Here is a 15,110-nt window from a genome sequence, read left to right on the forward strand (position 1 = left end):
ACTGGTTTGCAGGGCCTCTCCCCATGATCAGTGTGTGTCTATGCAGACCAGTGCTAAACATGGGGAGAATGCTGGGAGTGGCTACGGAACACATCAGAACTTGGGTTTTGGCTAGCTAGTGTGCTCCCATTCCTCCTCTGCACAAGTCTAGCATTATTGCAATTGTAACAATGGGAGAGAGGATTAGTGTCTAACACGTTGAGGTATCAAGACTGGATGCAGCAGCTATGCTTCCCTGACTTGTTCTTCCATTGGTCTCTTGTCCACCCTCTGGACAAAGCAGAGGTCATGCTTTGACAACTTCTTCATGGCAGTCGCCAACACAGGGCGAGCTATTGTCGCGGTACCCATCCCTGCAGCTTGTTTGTATAAAGCAACCAGGCTGGGCAGCCAGAGATGTATCTAGGGAAAATGGCAGCTAGGGCAAGCACTGAAATTGCACCCACCCCCCCATCCAAATATCTAACACCCATCTTTCAGGTAACTTTACCATAATATCAGCTCAAAAATACAAGTCAAGCTCCTTAATGTTTTAATAAACAAATTATGGCACTACATGAAAATTATAACTGCACCTTCCTTGTTTTCACTGATGCAAATTGGTCTAGGATGTGATCAAAGTCAGTTTCCCCGCCGTTTCTTCCTTTTCTACACTCAACAGAGGAAGGTCACAGAGTCTGCCTTGACCCATGAAGGCTGTTCATGTACATTGCCCTTACTTGCTCTCATTCTCAAATTGAGAATGAGAGCAAGTAAGGGCAATGTACATGAACAGCCAAACACTTTTGCAAAAAGGCTGAAACTCCTTTTTGGAAAAGGGGATGCATATTTATTTATTTATTTATTTATTTATTTATTTATTTTTGGCACTGCATACAAAAAGGGTTTCTTCTTATTCCTAGCCAAAGTGTTTTGACAGCCATGATTTTTTTCATCAATACGGAAACTTGACCTCCTTGCTGTTGGTGCAGAGCATTAAGCAATGCCTCTGGAAATATTCTTTACTAATAACTAGCACTTTGAATTAAACAAGTACAGCTGGGTGGGATGGTGCAACCACCTGAAACAGCCCAGAATGGCACCCAAACTGTCAAGCTGCATCCCCAAAACAGTGGAATGGACTGCAGACCCTGGGAAAGAATATTGCAGCACCAAAATATTTCCAATCTGGTACATTTATGAAGCTCTTCAGTGTCAAAAATGGACCGGAATGGCACAATGGCCTGAAACAGCCTGGAACAGCACCCAAACTGTCAAGCGGCATCCCAAAAACTTTGGAAGGGGCTGCAAGTCAGAACCAATTTCAGGATAGCTGTTTCCAGAAATGCACCTCAAGGGTCATCATCTACTATCAAATTCCTGTCTTCAGCACTAGTATTACAGGTCTTCTTGGTACATAGGAACATAGGGATCTGACATATATTGAGTCAGACCGTTGGTCCACCTAGCTCAGTATTGTCTACCCAGACTGGCAGTGGCTTCTCCAAGGTTGCAGACATTTGGGATCAATGCACTGGAATTAATGAAGTGTTATTATTTATCCTGCAATTTGGATTAAAAAGGGATACTTTGTGATTTAAGGAGTTATAAGTTATAAGTTTATTCGGTCATTGACCAGCAAAGTGATTTAAGGATTTTTTAAAATACATTTCTATTTGGGTTCTCTTGTGTACCACTTATTATTTTTTGAACCCCTAAAGGGTTTTAATCTCTCTTAGCTGTAAAGCAGGTCACATCTCATGTTAAGAGGTGCAGACAATGGCTGCAAACTGTCATCTTGCCCTTTTATAATCTGTGCATGTCTTGTTAGTCCAGAATCAGATTACAAAAAGCCTTTTCTTCAACCCCCCCCCCTTTCATATACGTAAATGGTTGTGCTGCTCTTTGAAGCAAAAAGTACATTCTCTTCTTCTCCTCCGTTAATTACATCAGGGCATGCTACTTGATGCTAATGGTGCTGTTTCAGTTAAATGCACATTATTGAAGAGTTAAGCCAAATGTGTTTAGCTCAGAATTCAGCTGTAAAAGTTGTGTGGGTAGGGCTAGATTTTTTTAACCTGAGAGGCTGCACATTCCCTAGACCATGTCCAGCAGCAACAGGTAGCATGGGAACAGCTAAGATGTACATTCCCAAGAAACCTGGAAGTATCCAGAATTTTTTTAAATGCACAATGATATATGTGAAGCACTTTCAGATGTCCTATAAGAAGTAAGTATTGCTGTGACTAATAAAAATTCATAGTAAGTATTGCTATTACTAATAAAAATTCATAGGGAAAGAAGGGGAGGGGAAACAGGACTCCTACAACATGAGCCATACAGAGTGTGCATCCTCCAAGGTGAATTCCCCCGCATCCTATCAGCAGTGAAGGGATTTGCCAGGAAAGGGACTCTAGGGGAGAACATCTCAGCAAAACACGCCCCCCTGTGCACTTTCATCTACTTCAAGGAGCCCAGAACAGCCCCACCCCGCCTCTCCCTGCTCTCCCTCTGCTGCCGCCTAGGAAATAGGATGGGAGTCCCAGAGCTCCATGGCTCATTTAATGACTAAAACATTTATACTAACCATTTCTGTCCCTCACTGATCCCTTTCTGCCACCCCTGCCCACCTGCCAGCCAAACAACAGTCCATGTTCAAGAACCAACATCTACAATCACCTTAAGATTAACGCACTGTGCCGCAACAGAGTGACTGAATAAGACCCAGAAGCAAGGAATTCTTTTGAAAGGCTAATGGCGCTTTCTTGCTTAGGGAAGCGACCACAGAACATTTTCTAACCTAAACCCCACCATGAGAAAATGGGAAGCAGAAGGTCCAGGAAGCCCAATCTGACAAAGGAAGATGCCAGTTCAGTTATTATTAGTTAGTTAATGGGGCTTGCTCCCAAGAAAGTGCATTGCTCCCAAGAAAGTCCCAAGAAAGTTATACACACCGTGCCTTGCTGCCCGATCTCACCAAGCCTGCCTTGCCCACTGGCACTCTGTTTGCTGTGAAAGCCATGGGGTGGCAGCGTACCACCCTGCTTCCCCTTCCCCCGTTCTTGGCCAGAAGTAGCCTGTACGCCCACTGAGCGTACGTGCAGGTGCCACTTCTGGACAGTTCAGGCTCAAACGAAACCCCCCTCCATGCCCGGGCTACTAGGAGCCCCCCCTCAGCGAGCACTTGCCGACATTGTTGATGCTTTTCAGGCAGCGTATGTTGCCTGAAATGATAGGGAAGGGCTAGCTCGGGGTCTTTGGAGGGGGCGTGGCCTTGAGCTCTGAAGAGCCCAAGTGAACTCTTCGGTGTCATTTCAGGCTGTGCTTGCTGCCTGAAAGCATCTATTCTCCCTTTCTCTCCCTAAGAAGAGGGAGCGAGAGAAAGGGGAATAGACATTTTCAGGCAGCAAACGCTGCCTGAAAAGCATTGGCAATGTCGGCAAGTGCTTGCTTGGAGGGGGGCTCCTAGTAGCCTGAGGGGACACTGCACACACTCTCTGCATCCACCAGCCAATGGAAGAGCGCCTGCCCACCGGTGCCACCCACCCGGACTCAGAGAGCGGGGGTGAGGGCTGCAGCAGGTGGCAGCGGTGAGCAGCAGTGGGCCTGCCTGGCAGGGCCCACTGCGATTGAATTGGAGAGGATTGATTTTTTAAAAAACAACATTGTGGTGGTTGGGGGCGGGGGGGCAGGGCATGTCAGGCTGTTTGCCCCCCCTGCAACTGCACCCAGGGCACGTGCCCTACCTGCCCCACCCTGGTTATGTGTATGTGGGCAGCATCTGCCGTCTGGCTCACACGTGTGTTTCCATAGCCTGGCACTCTCATGAGAGAGTGGTCCATGGGGGGAGAGATGTCACCACACATTATTAGTGATTCTGCCCAACACCCCTGTCCCACAGATGGTTCTTCTCATGAGTTGTGAAGGGGTATCCCTATGAGCTTACACTCTCATGAGTGAGCAGTCCACTCAGGAACAGCATCTGTCACCATCAGAGGTGTGGAATTGCTCCTTGCACTGGAGGCAATGCTGATCCTGCTGCCTGGACCTTCTCAAGAGTAAGCCTGGGGACTGCACACATTCCCTCAGGCCCCACTTCCCCAGCATCATTGTGCAAAAAACTGATCAGAGCCATTCAAGAATTCCTGGTTATGACTGCCCTCAAAACCCAATCGCAGGTATCGCCACCCTGCCATGCATTGCTGTCCCATCGATCTAATGGGGTTGCTCTGCTTATGTTGCCACCTCAACTGCATGTGCTTGTGAACATCTTTGTGAACATCTTTGTTGCTTCATTTTTGGAGAGCAAAGCACATAGTACCCATTTTGCCATCCTGTCCCTTTTCTCTCCTGATTGCCAGGAGGGGGGGACAAGGCACAGCATAGGAAGAGGGTATGTCCCCATGTGACTCTGCCATTTGACAAGCTTGGGATGGGAGATGGTGGCATCCCTGTTGCTGGGCAACTGCTTTATTGGATTGGAGATGGGAGTGGGGCAAGTGCTGGAGAGGTGGACAGCAAGCAACAGTGCAGGCATGGAGCGGGCATGATCCGGGGTGGGTTTGTGCTGCCCTCTCTATGATTATGGTTGCATAAACTGCACAAAATCATGGTTGTGGTGGCATCCGCATTTGGATGCAACGCTGCTGCCGCAAAACTTCAGGTTGCGGCGGCAAAACTCACTACAAACTGAAGGTTCAAATTGGAGTTGGGTGAGGCAAACCACAGGTCGCTTCTGCCATGAAACCATGGTTGCACACATTTAGACTTTCATGGAGGGCTTTCCCATGATCAATGGAAAGCAGGCTAAGGGAGCTTAGCCCGCTTTCTGTTGATTGTAGGAACCACTGGGCTCACAGACGAGCTTGGTGCTTCCAAGGTGGCTAACCCGCCTAAAACACCCTCCCCTTAATGAAGTTAACAGAGCAAGTGCGCCGTCAACCTCATTTTATTGCTCATGAGTCACCACAATGCATGGCGACACATGAGTAGGCCCCTGGCCAGGAGGCTGTAAGCAGCCTCCCAGGCTTGGGGGTCTCTCCAGGATGCCCTGCACTCGCACAGGGCATCCTGGGATTTCCGGGGGCTGCACAGCCCCTGATCCCTGCAGCCTCCGCCATCTCCGTGATGGAGCTGGCAATCGTGTGGACGGCCGATCTGACCACCCAGTGCTATGAGCTTGATTATCTATGGGGAGAGTGGGCTAAGCCTGCTCTCCCAACAGACCCAACAGAAGCTCTTCTCACGGATCATGAAAAGAGCTTCTTGAATTCAAACCTCTGCCCCATTTAACTGTAATCTCACATTACATGTGAATGCGGCCTGTATTATAGTTCTCCAAGAATAACCTACCCTTATTAGTTGTTTTTTAAAAATAATATACTTGCTTTTGCTCTTTGATTTCTCTGGAAGCTCCCTTCCCCCCTTCAAACACATATTTATGGAACTAGGAACATAGGAAGCTGCCATATATTGAGTCAGGCTGTTGGTCCATCTAGTTCAGTATTGTCTACACAGACTGTTAGTGGCTTCTCCAAGGTTACAGGCAGGAGTCTCTCTTAGCCCTATCTTGGAGATGCCAGGGAGGGAACTTGGAACCTTCTGCATGCACACATGCAAATGCTCTTCCCCTAAGGGAAATATCTTACAGTGCTCACATATGTAGTCTCCCATTCAAATGCAAACCAGAGCAGACCTTGATTAGCAAAGAAGACAATTAATGCTTGCTACCACAAGACCAGCTCTTCTCCCAGCTAAAAGCAGGATTCACCAGAGATTGCTTTGCCTTCACAGAAAATATGGATGAACTTCATCCACAATGTACTTTCTGCTAATGGACACAGATCCCAAAATATTAACAGCTCATAACAATTATGAATTAGTGGTTTCAGTAACCCTAGATGGAAACCAGCCCCAAAGTAAAACAAATATTTTTTTTTTGTTAATTTACAGTTTCTTCTCAGTGTAAGATCCAAAACCAGGACAGGAATCACAGAGGGAACCAAGCCATAGTGTGGCCTTCATTGATGCCAGCGTTATTGTGGGGAGCTCAGCATAAAGTCCTCTTACCAAGGGTAGCATGAATTTCTAAATGCATCATTCCTGTTAGGGTAAGAACTACACTGAGCAGGCAGATGGCTGAACTTCATTATCATGCAGAACAGCAGAACTGAGAGGTGCAATAGTGGTAAATTAAATTAGTATTCACCAGGAATGAATGGCAGGCTATGATGAATGCCAAATGCCATTTTTATTTCATGGCACATTATACCTACAAAGGCTATGTGACAAGAAGCATTTAACTCATTGAAGCTAACAACAAAGGAGCCAAATCTTGGATGTACACAAACAGCAATCACTCATTTCTTTATGCATGCAGGAAGGAAGGTTTGAGAGTTACAGTTTGAGCACCTGTAGAGATTAATATGGACTTTCTACATATTAACATGTAATCCACATTTGGACAGCATATCCAGAGGCAGCCCAAGATGTTTTTATGTCTGAATCTTAAAATTCAGTTGCTGCCCTTTATGGTAGTAAAATATAATTGATGATTTGTGGGTCCTTTTAATGGTGCTCCAGAATCTGCGACCTGAAATGGGTCACCTTATCCTGCCTAATGGAAGAGCCCAGTTCTCCTGAAGCAGATGCAACCACAGTTTTTGGAGTACTCTATGCCAGAGTTAAATTAAGTAACAGGCTCTCCCTGCACTCTTTATTTCCTGATGGAAAGATGGTTTGCTAAGTAGATGAGCAGAAAGTTCTGGAACAAATTAGTGCCAATAACTCAGTGTGAATCTACCCTCAGAACAGAAGGATCCACTTAGCAAGCAGTGCTAGACCTTACATCCATTGGAGGTGTAGACACAGTCATGTGGAAACAGGCGTGCATGCAGATAAAATGATGGGCAGACAGGCCCTCAAGTATGCAGGCCCTTGTTCTGCATATCCAATCCCAACAAGCCATACAGTATTCACTGTTTCTGCACTGCAAGGTCATAAGAACATAAGAACAGCCCTGCTGGATCAGGCCCAAGGCCCATCTAGTCCAGCATCCTGTTTCACACAGTGGCCCACCAGATGCTGCTGGAAGCCTACAGGCAGTATCCTACAGGAGTATCCCTTGTGTGAGAGGATATGGGCTCATCATCCACTGAAGGGGCCCCTTCTAAAGGAACATTTCCATCTTCCTCAGACTGATGTCCTCTGCCCCCAAGACCTAAGTTCTGCCTGACAGCAGAGGAGCTATCAGCCTTGGAGTGGGATGCTTCTACCATGTCCCTGAAGCTGCCACGTTCTTCGTCTGCATGCCCTCTATGTCTCTCTGAGCTTCTCCAGATACACCACCTTGGTCTCGAGGTCAGTATGGTTGAGGAAATCCACATGGCAGAAAGACATAACACATAACACAGCTGTCCCAATTCCGGTACTGTTTTCTGTATTTACGGAAGTGTTAAATGACCAGACTTGCAGTGGGGAAGTTCCCATATTCATATATCCCTAGCTTACAGCAGCAGGGACCTTATTCTCCAGCATACCTATTCCAGAAGTTAATTGAGGCCTAAGAACACCCCATTTTCTTAAAGCCTCTTTAAAGCTTGTAGGCACTCCTTTCTTTCATCCACTACCAACCTCTTCTGAGAGGTACACTGATAGAATTGACTAGTTACCAAGCCATGGGACCATTCAACAGTCCTAGTCTCCCTCCCCACCCCACAAGTGAAATCAATACTACTGTCAAGGCAGAAGCCAAATTAAACAGGGCAAATATCTTTCTAGCAAATAAAAAATAAAAATCTGTGCACTGTGCAATGCAGACTATCAGCGCATCTGTCATTTGGTTGAATGTCATACTGACTTGTCACACTAATGGGGTGCTATATTTTTATCATCCAGATTTCTTCCCAAACAACGGGTATCAGTCTCCCTTGTTCACTGCGGCTCAGCCTCATGAGGACAACAACAGATCAATTGTGAATTGAAACACAAAATTTAAAATTGTCTAAGGACTGCATCACTATGGATAAGAGGACTTGGTGGGGAGGACACAATTTCTACGGGTATTTAGTTGGCAGTGGGGAGGGCCAATATTGGTAATAACAAGCCCTTGCTCTAAAGTGCTGTGGAAATTCAAGAGGAGAGACAGGGCAGATTACAAATAGCAGCATCAGTGGCCGTCTATACACTTCCCAACTCTCAAGCACAAGCAGAACAATTTTTCCACTGGGATGCAACAAGAAAGGATGTTAAACAGGTTTCTATGCTTTAAAAACCAAGGCAACCATCACCGGTTCTCTTGGTAACCCCCTTGTCCCTTTCAAATTTCCCTGTGCCTTTCATCAGCTGCCCCATGAAAGTGGCAGAGATTCAGTGATGATGTCAGAATTGCAGCAAATTGCTGGGGTTGAAATTTCTGATCCCAGTCCTAATGTATACAGATAAATCCTGCTTTCACTCTCATCTTATCTGATGGTTTGATATCAAAATATGAGATGGCTGTGAATTATTTCCCAAAACACCCTCCCTTTACACACACACACACACACACACACTGGAAAATCCTGGATGCCCAGTAGCTCACTTCTAAAAGTCTTTCATATTTAATTCGGCTGACAGTCTATGATTACTCAATGAGTCAGGCAATCTTGAACACGCATATTCCCATAAATTATTGCTTCAATAGCCTAGGAATGAACTTTGGTTTTTAGAACAGTAGTTTTTGGTTTTTCTAGTGCTGAGTCCTAGCTGAACTTTTAGTTTACACATTGACAGGTGATCAAAATATTCTTTTCTCTTAAAATCATAAGGAGGCAGGCAGGGAAAATACTTTTCTCCATTTGTTCCAGGGTAGGTCAGTCTTTATTTCTGAGAAATACCTCTTCTTCTTTGATAGGCAGGGTCCATCAGCAAAATTGACACCAAAGTGAGGGGCTTTCCTCCCCGGCCCATACTAGGAATAAGTTTTAATAAAATAAAGGTATTATTATTTACATTTCTCCTTCTCCACCACCACCACCATCACCACCACTCTTAACCCAAGACCTTGTAGTGGTTTACATAGAAAAATAAATACATAAATAAGATGGTCCCCTGTCTCCAAAGGGCTCACAATCTAAAAAGAAACATAAGATAGACACCAGCAGCTGTCACTGGAGGTACTGTGCTGGGGTTGGATAGGGCCAGTTGCTCTCCCCCTGCTAAATAAGGAGAACCACCACTTTAAAAAGATGCCTCTTTGCTCAGTTAGCAGGTTAAGCAGCTTAAATTACCATTTAAGCAGCTTATTCCATTTCTGGGTAAGAGGTGCCATTTGAAGCAGGAGTCTGACCATGGATTTATTGCATCCTGACCTCAAAGCCTGAGGCAAACAGCATTCCTGAGAAGAAAATCTTTCCTCCTTTGGCTTGGCTTCCCACATTTAACTTCTCCTTCTCCCTTGCTTGGAATGGAGAAACAGCTGGCACTGAGATTGACAAGAGCTGTTATTTGCCCCACAGACATCTTCCCTCATCTCTCCATCTTCAGGCCAGGAAAGAGCCCAAATGACTTCTCCTAATGGGAAAGCAGCAGTTTGAGTTGAAACAAAGGAGGCTGGTGAGCACCACTATTTGCTCCACATCCTCCCTCACCACCTTGCCCTGTGCCAGGAATAAAGCAAAGCAACTGCTCAGCCACAGTGACCCCAGAGGCATCTGTCACGTCCCTTGGCCAGATGCCTTGGTGCAGGACCTCAGAACAAGCTGTCACCATTTTGAATATTGTGGAGTAGATAGGCTGCAGTAATAGTTTTCGTCAATCACTTTTTGAAGGCCAGCACTTCACCCTGCTTTATCAGTTTCCACATCTCTCCAGAAAGTGTTGTTATGTATAATACCAAAATGGTTTCCATGAGGCTTCTCCTTTCCTGGTTTGTTTTTTTAAAAAAAACCTCAGAACTTTTACTATCAGCGTAGTGGCTCTGTCCTGCCTGAGTTTTACTAGGTATGTGGAGAAACCATCTGAGACAATTCTCGAAATGTTCTCCTTTCTTCCCAAGGAGTCTCCTAGGGAAGAATCCTGACATTCTCTTTTAATTTCAGCTTCTCTTTGAGAGGAACCCTTGAATACTCTTTGAATTCCATTTGGGATAAATTTTGGTCCCACTTCTACTTTTCCCCTCAATGAAATGGGCAGGTGGGCGATTTTAAAAAATTTTTGACCTTTCCCCCAAAACCCATGAGGAGAGCTGGTCTTGTGGTAGCAAGTATGATTTGTCCCCTTAGCTGAGCAGAGTCCGCCCTAGTTGCATATGAAATGGAGACTTGATGTGTGAGCACTGCAAGATATTCCCCTCAGGGGATGGAGCCACTCTGGGAAGGAAGAGCAGAAGGTTTCAATTTCCCTCCCTGGCAGCATCTCCAAGATAGGGCTGAGAGAGATTCCTGCCTGCAACCTTGGAGAAGCCGCAGCCAGTCTGTGAAGACAATACTGAGCTAGATAGACCAATGGTCTGACTTAGTATATGGCAACTTCCTATGTTCCTATGTTCCCATAGGATCCTATAGGAGTTTGGGGAAAAGGTTAAAAATTTGTTTAAAATCTTCCATTCACCAATTTCTTTTGTGGGTTGGGTGGTAGGTAGCACCTATCATGCCCTACTACACAGCCCACTTTGGTGTCCCTAGGAGATACCCACAGGGAACAATAGGGTGTTTTGTATTTCCCCATTGTTCTCTATGACTAACAAACTCTAAACATTTCAAGTTTGTTCCACCAAAACACCCAGGGTCAGCCACGGTTCAACAAAATGTTTCCGCCATCTGTGTTTCATTTTGAGGTCGAAACAGAAGATCCATTCCATGCACATCCATACTCCCATGTTTCCCCGAAAATAAGACAGTGTCTTACTTTCTAGGTCTTACTTTCGGGGTAGGTCTTACTTTCGGGGAAACAGGGTCCTATCCCTCATTTATTCAAGCAGATAACATTAACCTTCTGATAGCCAAGAAGCAACCTAGATTGTGCTCCTCTATATTTCTAGGACCAAGGATTTTGGAATTAGTCTTAAAACATTTTTCTCTAGGTTTCAGGGTTTCTATTTCTGTGATGGATAGATAGATCGAGATTGCATTTACCTGCCTTAACAGGGCTGAGTAGAAGGCATTACAACCTATTCCTTCAGCGTTTCTGTTACTTCTGTAGTTTAGGGCTTTGATCACTGTGTAGAACAGCAACTTGGAAATCTGTCTATAATTCACTAGATACTATTGCATTTTTTCCACCTGCAATACAGTTTTTGTTTGACATGTCATTCAAAAGGTAATTCTAGCAAATGAGAAAATACTACCCTCGGGATGAACTGTTTTTCATTCCCAAAGTAGAAATTGTCCCACCCTGGGAATGGGGCTGTAGGTTAGGTTCTGCATGCAGAAACTCCCAGGTTCAATGACTGATATCTCCAAGTAAGGCTGGGAAAGACTCCTGCCTGAAAGCTTGCAGAGTAACTGCCAGTGAGTGTAGACATACTGAGCTGGATGGACTAATGGTCTTACTCAGTATAAGGCCACTTCCTATGTTCCTAACCACTGGACAAAGGGAAATTTGAAATTACCATAAATTTCTACACTCAGATGTTACGGAATGGGGCAGTTTTCCCTCCTATATTTAAAAAAAAGTCAACGGGGGGATGGGAATTTGACAATCAGAGGCAGAAACAGAAGCCAGTGGCCTCTGATTTGCTTTTGCATGGTTTAACTTTTCTGTACAAGACATCATTGAAGCCTGTGGTCGTTGCTTCTAACTGTCATGTTTCTTATAACTGTGCACTTGATTTTCTTCTTCTTGTGTTTTTATTTATACATTTTCATTTGTGAGTGCAAATGGGTTTTATTCCAGACTCAGCCCAAGAGCTGAGGACAGAAGTCCCTCCTCTTCGTGTTGTTCTTATGGATGGAGCCTGCCTGCCTGCCTGCCTGCCTGCCACCCAAGAGCAGATACTTTTCAGAAGCAGAAACTGCCCCCACCCCCCCACCTCTGAGAATGGAAATTGACAGTAAGTGCTCATTTTCTTTTCCCTAGCTCTGTCCAAAGCTTCACTTTTTTGTTTTCCTAGCTCTGCCCAAAACCTCTTTCCTGATCGTTTCTGGTGTCCTGTTACTATGTAACCTATTAGCAGTGATTTTCTGGCCTGCTCTTTGACCTTGTGTCTTCTGCTGTTTCAGTCTACGTGCCCTGTCCCCTCAATTTAGAATGCAAACAAAGCGGCACAGCAATAAGGTCACGATCAGCAAAACACCACCAGTGTATAGAGCACTTCACAGAGGAACGTAAGAGAAAAAAGGCTCTAGCTTAGACATCATGCACAAGCTTTGCGTGCAGGAAGTGTCAGGTTCAGACCCCTGGCATCTCCAGGTTTGGTTTGGTTTGGTTTAAGGGTCACAGACAGAGCTGTGAGAATTGGAAGAGCGATGCCAGTTAGAGTAAACGACAAATCAGCATAAACCCAACTTCATATAATCAAAATAAGTCCCTCCCTCCAAGGAGCTTGAAGGCTTAGGATGAAGGACAATATAGAAATGTAAAATAAATAATAAAGTAAAGACTTTAGAGAGGGGAGCTGGAAATGGGATAGGCAAACAACAGCAGAAGCTCTATTCAAACCCTACGGTATGTGTGCATGCAGTTGTCTGCACTCATGTACATATCTTTGCAGGAATGACTATACATGCATTCTGTTAAAAAATGAACCTGGCACAAGCAGAATACAGGCTGTTACTGTACATGCATTGAAGATAACGTATGAAAAACTGGGTCGGGGGATCTGGTCTAGGTGCCGACAATGAGGGAGGCTCGGCTGTCATGCTTGCGGGACAGGGCCTTCTCAGTTGTTGCCCCCAGTCTCTGGAATGATCTGCCAGTGGGCATCCGCTCCACAGTCTCCATCACAATTTGCAGAAAGTGTGTGAAATCTTGGCTTTTTACCCAGGCTTCTATATGGTTGTTCCTATTGCTGCTTTTTTGTATCTTTTTTTTAACCTTTTAATCAGATCTGTATTTTTATATTCCAGCTTATATTTTAATTGTGTAATGTTTGTAGTCAGGTTTTAACTTTTGTGTGAACCACCTTGAGATTGTTTTAATGAAAGGCAGTATAGAATACAATAAAATATAAATAAAAATTGTGTGTGTACACTATATATAGATTGTACATGCATTGAAACCAATGTGTAAATAGGGCTAGAGGAAAAAAAGGTAACTGGGTTGCAGGTGAGCAAATACAGTTGCATGTCTAAGGAGTTGTGCTTAGTCTCCTTAGAATAAGCCCTTACTTCTCACACAGCATGCTCATTTCATCTTCTCCAGTCTACTGGCATTAGATTTCAGAATTTATCTGAGTTCACTACAACAGTAGTATTTATTTTAACATGATTTTTAATTATTTTCAAGTGGATCAAATGCCATTGGCAAGATAATTTTGTACAATATTGACAGCAACTGGCCACATTAGCAAACATCCTCTAAGCGTGAGAATAAAGAACGCAAGAGTGGACTCTCAAATTTTAGGGAAGGGTGCACAAAGGGGGAGATTTTATTCTGCATGTATGCATTCTTCTGCTGAAGGGACAACACTAAGGGTGTGTGGGGGCTCCCTACTGATAAATAAGGGGTGTGTGTATGAGGGGATGGTAGTAGGAAGCCCTCCTCCCCACAGTTTTGTATCTTCAGTATCTGGACACAAACACTGAAGGTGTCTTACATCCTATGTGGCAACCAATAACTAAACAACTGACTGTTGTATAAACCACCAGCTGCTATCTAGGGCTTTGCCAGCCCAGTTCTTGTCCAAACACACTTCAGTCCTCAACCGTTTCCCATGTTTATAGCAAACTGCAAGTGGTTCCAGACAGCTTGATAATTGTCCACTCACACAACAAGATGTTTGTTCAGACATTTTCTTCCAACTGAAGGCAAATGGTTTTCAAAGATGAAACATCCATTTTAGGGCAAGTCAGCATGCGCTTGAAGCCTTCAGGATGACCCGGCTGATGTGCATTACATATGATTGCATCCATATATTGCATGTGATTAAGTTACATGTGATTAAATCTATGCTGCCTTTGGATGTTCCACTACTAGTGCACTTCACATGGCTCCAATGAAAAATGCACTGAGGTTTTAGCTCTGAAGACAAAGGATTCTGGCAAGGTGGCTATAACTGGCTTCCAGGAAGACACTGCCCGCCCCCCCCCCCCACCTCCAGCACAAAATAATAATTTGGACTCTGGACAGAATTGGACTTTAAGTCTTTTGGCTCATGTCTTCTCATTAGCATTTATGGCATGAGTTCAATGGCTGATGAGATAAAACAGGAGAAATCCTAAGGAGAGGTTCACTGCTCAGTAACTTCCAGAGAGTTAAAGTACCTGTATTGGTCTGTAGCAGCAAACACAACAAAGAATCTTGTGATACCTCAAAGAGTAAACAAAGAGGCTATTCTCACAGTCATACCAAATTGGGTTAAGGGAGCCTAGCCCAATTTGGTATTGCCGTGAGAACCACTGGGCTCGCTGCCAAGCCCGGTTGTTCTCAAGCAGGTCACCCGCTTGAATACCCCTCCCCTTAGCCGAGGTTAGTGGAGCAAGCGCTCCACTAACCAGGCTTTTTTGATCATGAGTTGCCGTGGCACGGCTCTGCGCTGCAGCATCTTATGAGGAGACCCCCGGCAGGGATGCTAAATGCAGCCTCCCAGCATGCCCTGCGTACTCACGCAGGGCATACTGGAGCTTCTGGGGGCCAGGCGGCCCCCGAACTCCCCGCAGGCTCCGTAATGGAACCCTGCAGTCATGTGGGCGGCTGGTTTGGCCACCTGCAGCCAACTGACGGGTCGTCTGCGGGGAGAGTGGGCTAAGCCTGCTATCCCCACGAACCCCATTTTGGCGGTTCCCACTGATCATGGGAACCAGCTCTATGTGTTCATGCACTACAGTCTACTTCAAAGAGTCCAGTACTCAAAGAGGTTCTGTTTATTTCCCAGCTATATCGTGCTAATATAGCCAGTGGCCAACATCCTGATCAGTGCGGCACTTGTGGCAAGAATGTTGTACTAGCTAGCTGTGCTAAGTCTGGAGCTTGCATTCCAGACGAGTATTGTG

Source organism: Hemicordylus capensis, chromosome 1 (assembly GCF_027244095.1).
Source record: "Hemicordylus capensis ecotype Gifberg chromosome 1, rHemCap1.1.pri, whole genome shotgun sequence".
NCBI classification, from domain to species: Eukaryota; Metazoa; Chordata; class Lepidosauria; order Squamata; family Cordylidae; genus Hemicordylus; species Hemicordylus capensis.